This window comes from Tamandua tetradactyla, chromosome 5 (genome assembly GCF_023851605.1).
Source record: "Tamandua tetradactyla isolate mTamTet1 chromosome 5, mTamTet1.pri, whole genome shotgun sequence".
NCBI classification, from domain to species: Eukaryota; Metazoa; Chordata; class Mammalia; order Pilosa; family Myrmecophagidae; genus Tamandua; species Tamandua tetradactyla.
Window position 1 is genome coordinate 97,248,023 of NC_135331.1, and position 5,789 is coordinate 97,253,811.

Sequence of the window (5,789 nt, forward strand, 5' to 3'; positions counted from 1 at the left end):
TGCTTATGAAAATTTACAGAAGGAAACTTGAAGTGTGAGAATGTCCTATGCTCTTTCCAAGGGCTACCTGGTAGGGTTTTTCTTTTTTTATATCTGTATGTGTGATTGTATACACATAGCTGCAGGGACGAGTAACTGAGAACTTTCCAAAAGAAATGAATGGGATCAAATAGATTGCCAAGTTACTGAGTAGTAATTAAAAACAGATTCCTAACATCATCACTTTACCATTTTAAAGCTATTTTCTTTTAAAAGACAAAACCACCGAATGATGAAACATGTCATGGTTCTCCCGAAGTCCCCTAGACTTACAAAAGTCACTCCTCAGTTCCATACACACAAATACGCTGGCTCAAAGTCACATAAACCTGAAGATTTTAAGAAGTCTTAAATTATTTTTCAATGAAATAAAATGTGTGTACATGCCTGTGTGTATGCCTTATCCATCCCTACCCCATAATATGGGTCAACTGGGAAGATTTCTTTCTCTCAAAAACTCAGAAGTTTACCCTGAAGCTAACTGGACCACTTGGCCTTGAGCATTGTTTTTTTAAACGGTTTTGAGCTATAGAAAATGGAGACATAATGGAAGTTTGTATGTGATCATGACTGTGCAGAGTCCTCTGGCTCCAGAAATAACATAAGCAGCTGTGCCTATTAGCACGCATGGCCTTCCCCTGGGGCCCTTGAGTTCTGAACACAGATTGTCTAAGTGGGTCTGGAAGGAATTCCACCCACTCAAACGCTCTCCTCCACCGTGTGATATTCCATCCAACATCTGGCCAGGTGTGGTGCAGGGGGCCAGAGTTTGCTGTTCTGTCCTCTGCAGGGGAGGCACATACCAGATTAGACACACGCATGGCCTGCCTCGCTGTGGGGGTGGGAGGCTGCCGCCAGGATGTCCCAGGATTATGTGTCTTGTGGTTAAACACTTAGGGTTTTGACGTAGGCAGAGCAGCACAGCCGACCCTGAAAGCCACTGCAAACCTGAGAAGTCTTCTCAAAAATGCACAGTCCTGTGCCTCGGAGGGAGATAGCCTTTATGGGTGCAGTTTCCCAATCGCTGCTTATTTGGTGCGGTCATGTCCATACCAGGAGAGGTTTTCTTAACTCCGGGCAAAGATGTTTGGAGAGCATTGGGTGCCAGGAACCTTGTGAAATGCATGTTAGTGTTCAATGCACTCTTAGTATCAATAGGGGAGAGGTGGACATGTGGGGGTGATGAAGGTGGGAAAGAGGGAAAATGCACATGAGCATTATGGCCATCTGCAAGGTACAACGATTCTGTCATTTAATCCTCCCGCTTGCACCCTAGGGGAAATCAAAAATGGCTCTTACTCTGGCAAGAGCCAGAGCTGGGATTAGAAACCAGGTTTTTCTGATGCCATATTTTGAGTCCTTTCAACTACGCCATGCCACAATGAAGACTTAAAATATCCTCAAGTTGCTGTGACATCCAATGCATGGCATATTAGTGCTAGGTTCTTTCCAGGAAGAAATTATGGTAGTCATGTACTTTTTCTCTCTTCAGTCATTTACCATATCCTTTGAAGTATTCTCAGATAATAAGATTCCAGGAGGCTTATTCTGAACCTTATTATAAGCAAGAGAAGCAGGATTGGGCCCATTGTCAAAACACCTGATATGTCTGTGCTGCATCCAATTTCTAGGCATCAGTGTCACCGTTGATAACAGAGCTTAGCCCCTCCCTGAGCAGAGCCTGGGGGTCAGTGGGCTGATGCTGACATCCTAAGTGGTGGGATGAGAGAAACCTCACAATTCTTAAAGCTCTTCCTCTTCCCCACTCTCCAAAGAATTGTTTCTGGTACAGACATCAATCCTTTGTGCCTCGCTTGATCTTTACAACAACCCTTCAGGATGGAAAGATCTTTATTTAATGTTACTGATGATAGATACTGAGGTTTTGGAAGTTAAGTGCTGTGATGGAACCACACAGCCAGGGAGCCACAGTGCTGGGGGTTTATGCAGGGGCTCTGGCTCTAACACTTCAGTTCTCTTCATGGTCTCCCATAGTCCATGTCAGTAAATCAGGGAAAAAGGTGTGTCATTCATGGAGAGCCTCATATGGATTAGATGAAATATTTATAGGATTCTCATTCATTCATTTTTTTAATGTAGAAAAGCAATTTATTCCATTATAATCACTTACACAGTTAGTTATGGAGAATTACAGGCCTACTGGTGAAATAGGTCACCCAAAAGGAAGATGGTACCAAACGAGTTGACAGAGACTAGCTCCTAAAAAAAAAACAACTGTTATCCAGGATTAACTTAATTTTAAAAACAAATATTAGCTATTGAGTCATTCTTAATTTAACTGGATAGTCTACCTGTGGTATAATGTATAAAATATGTATACATTTTATACCTATAAAGATGTATGTTTTTCATACATCTTTATAACTTGGTGGTCCCAAGTTAAAAAAAAATAACCATTTCACAGAAAGGAAAGAAATAATATGAAACAGCTCAAGAAATACACTAACGAGCAACAAAATATGGTGAAAGAGGGACATGTAAAATAAGGTTTTGACTTAACTGAAGAAACTGAGAGAAGACTGATCTACCTAGGAAAATTTTCCTCCTAGAAAGTCAGGTCTGACAATTTTAGAATAGGAACTTATAGACTTGAATCTCTTCCCTATTTCTTGAATAAATAAATACATATTTCAGTATTATACTTCGTGGCTCAGATGCCTACCCAACGTGGGTCTAGTTCTTATCCACTCTTACCTTAAGTGTGTCTGAAAAACTTGGGAATATAACATAAGAAGAAAAATGGCCACACACATATATTTCCCTTTTGATGTCTGTCAGATCTGGGTTTGAGTCCAGAAAATTCCTGAAGAAAATTTAAATATAAGTCTGTGGCTTTGCTGAATCAAGTCCCCCAGCTAATATTTAGAAAACACCCAATATCAGGGCTAATAGCATTACTGATGGTAAACTATAAAGGAATAGCTGAACAAAGTCTGTCTCAAAACCAGTGTTAAATCAATCTCAGGGTTAAGAGGGGTAAAAAAGGAAGTTTAAAATCACTAGTGCAAACATATCTAGGATCCCTGTCCTACTGGATCCACACTTCTTTCAGGGTCTTCATCATCATAAATGTTGTCTGCCATCTGCCACACTTGCAGGATATTGTCTCCTGATACAGAACAAATCACCCGAGATTCACTGGGATTCCAGGAGAAATCGGATATCTCGGCAGTGTGACCACCATGAATAAAAAACAACTCTTGTGGCCCATCTTCTGCCTCTTCTGGATGATCTTCTGGAGATTGTTCCTTTCCAATTTTACTTAAAGCCCAGACATTCACTCGATAATTAGTACTACTGGAAGCCAAAATAGTTTCATTGTGAGGTGACCACTGAACCTGGAATATTTCATCTGGATGTGATTCAAAGGAACGCAACTTGAGTTTCAGATTTCTCAGATCCCACAATGCAACAGTCTTGTCAGTTGATCCTGTGGCACGAATTAACTCAATATAAGGACTGAAAGATGCAGTTCTCACTTCAGCAGTGTGAGCATCAACTGAGTGACCTGGTTTGGAAGTACTGTTTGAATAAGTATCCCAGATCATACGTTTCTGATCATCAGCAACTGACCTAAACAGAGACTGATGGAACAGATATCAGGAAACATCTACTACAGCTGGGTGCCGTGTAAAACTAGTCTTCATATCCACTACTTTTCCATTCTTTGAGATGGCACTGATGTCCCATAAGCACATGGTATGGTCATCTGAAGCACTAAGTAAGTGCTCACTGAGATTTGAGTTCCAAGAAAGCCCGCAGCTTTCCTTCTGACATCCATGGAGATGCACGTTTGGGTTGCACTCTCCAGAAGCGTCTGGTTTAGATGGGTGTTTTGTGTAGCCAAAATTAAGAACATCACTGGATGGCATCTTTGTTGCAATGATGCAAGGGTTCTGGGGCACATAACTGGCCCGGTTCACTTCTCCTTCATGATTGATATTGATTTCTATTTCAATTTTTCAACTAACTGAGCCAAGACCTCCAAATTCTCCTTTCTTACTGTTGTAGAGCGATGCATCAAATGTTGATTGTTAGGGAGCTGCACACTGACTATTACAAGATGCTTCTGTTCATTCCATGTGTGTGTCCCCAGCACAAGTCAATGAATGTTGAAATTTTTTCTTTCTAGTCTGGTTATACTTGGAAGTCACAGTGCAGTAAGGCTGGGCCACTCTAAAGTATGGGTCATGGCCAGATCATAAAGAAAATCAGTGTTCTTTTTCCATATTTTGTACTCTTCAGTGATCACCTGTTCTTCCATTGCATCATCAAAGGCTGCTTCCTTGTTGGCCATGGTGGACAAGTTGGGGGAGGGGTGGTGTTCGTGGAGTTGAGCATTGCAGGAGAAGCACCTCATTCAATCTTCACAAAGTCTTTACTGATTGCTACTATGATCCACGTACTATATACCAGGGACTCTACTGCTGGGGAGTGAGTGAGGAGGGACATTTGTGGGTCTTGGAAGTACACGGTGGGCTTTGGAAATTGCATCAGACCTGATGAGATATTAAGGATCTTGCAGTCAGTGAGTATGATTTGAGCAAGTAGAATGAGCAGTGAGCTGCATGGAGCCTCTCTGTATGTCCAGGGAATTTTGCTGACTATGCAGGTGACAATGGATGAAGAAAGAAATTGCCCTCGCCTGGTAGTCTTGAGAAAAGGGGAGACCCCCATTGATATTAGGGTTCAGTGAGTGACAGGGTTGGAGGCAGGAAGTAAATCAGATGACAACACAATGAGCCCTTCTATTCTACTTTATGGACTCTTCAGGGCTTACCAGTTTTAAGAAACAGCTCAGTAGCACTAAAATCACATATTTTATGAACTTTTCCTGCTCCTCTTTCTACCAGAACCTGCATGAGATCACCTGGGCAGGTAAGGAGCATTCCCTCTCTCAGACCTGGAATGGGCTGTTGCTCCTGGGCCTCATTTCTGCTCTTCCTATCCTCCTCTTACTCTCCCACCTACCACCTCTACATCTGTGACCCCTTTACCTCTCATCTTGAATCCTTTCCTTCCTCTCACTCAGCCCGGAAGAAGCATCCTCAGTTTTGATCTTGTGGGCAGTCGGGCACAGACACAGTATATAAAGAGAAGGTGTGACATGTCCTATTGCTCATTAGGTCTGCCACTTCATTTCTATTTGGTCTTCTGCTGCTACTTTCTACAAACTCTCCCATCTTTCCTTATGACTGTAGATAATTAGATTGGTCTGTGTTGATTTTCAGGGGGGGATGATCACACCATAGCCCCTGACCTGCATCATTTTTTTAAAATAATAATTTAAAAATAGATACCATCTATTTAGTACTTTCCATATACTGATGATATATATACATATATATATATATATATATACACATAAAATAAGCAGTAGGAAAATCAGGACCAAAGTTGAGAGGAAAATAGTGGTTGAAATATAGATTTGGACATAGAGACAGTGGTTGACTGTCACAGTTTTCGTGTTACAATTCACGATAAAGGATGAACTCACAACAGGAGTGTCAGTTTGTAACACTCAGGGAATGGCCATCAGAACCCTGGGGTACATCAATATTTAGGTGGAACCAGAGGAACCAGGAAGAGAAACTGCACAAGGGAAATGTTAGTGAAGGGAAGACAGCCATGGGAGAGGGGAGTGACCCAAGAAAGGGGTGGTCTAAGCATTTACAAGAAGTGATGAGCTAATGGACTCACCTGAAAGGCCATTCTGACTTTGTAAAGAG

At 41.7% G+C, this 5,789-nt stretch overlaps 1 pseudogene; it reads right to left on the reverse strand.

The window, feature by feature from the left end:
- Window positions 1-3,074: 3,074 nt before the first annotated feature.
- LOC143682635 (histone-binding protein RBBP4 pseudogene) lies at window positions 3,075-4,357 on the reverse strand (annotated as a pseudogene).
- Between the last annotated feature and the right edge of the window lie 1,432 nt (window positions 4,358-5,789).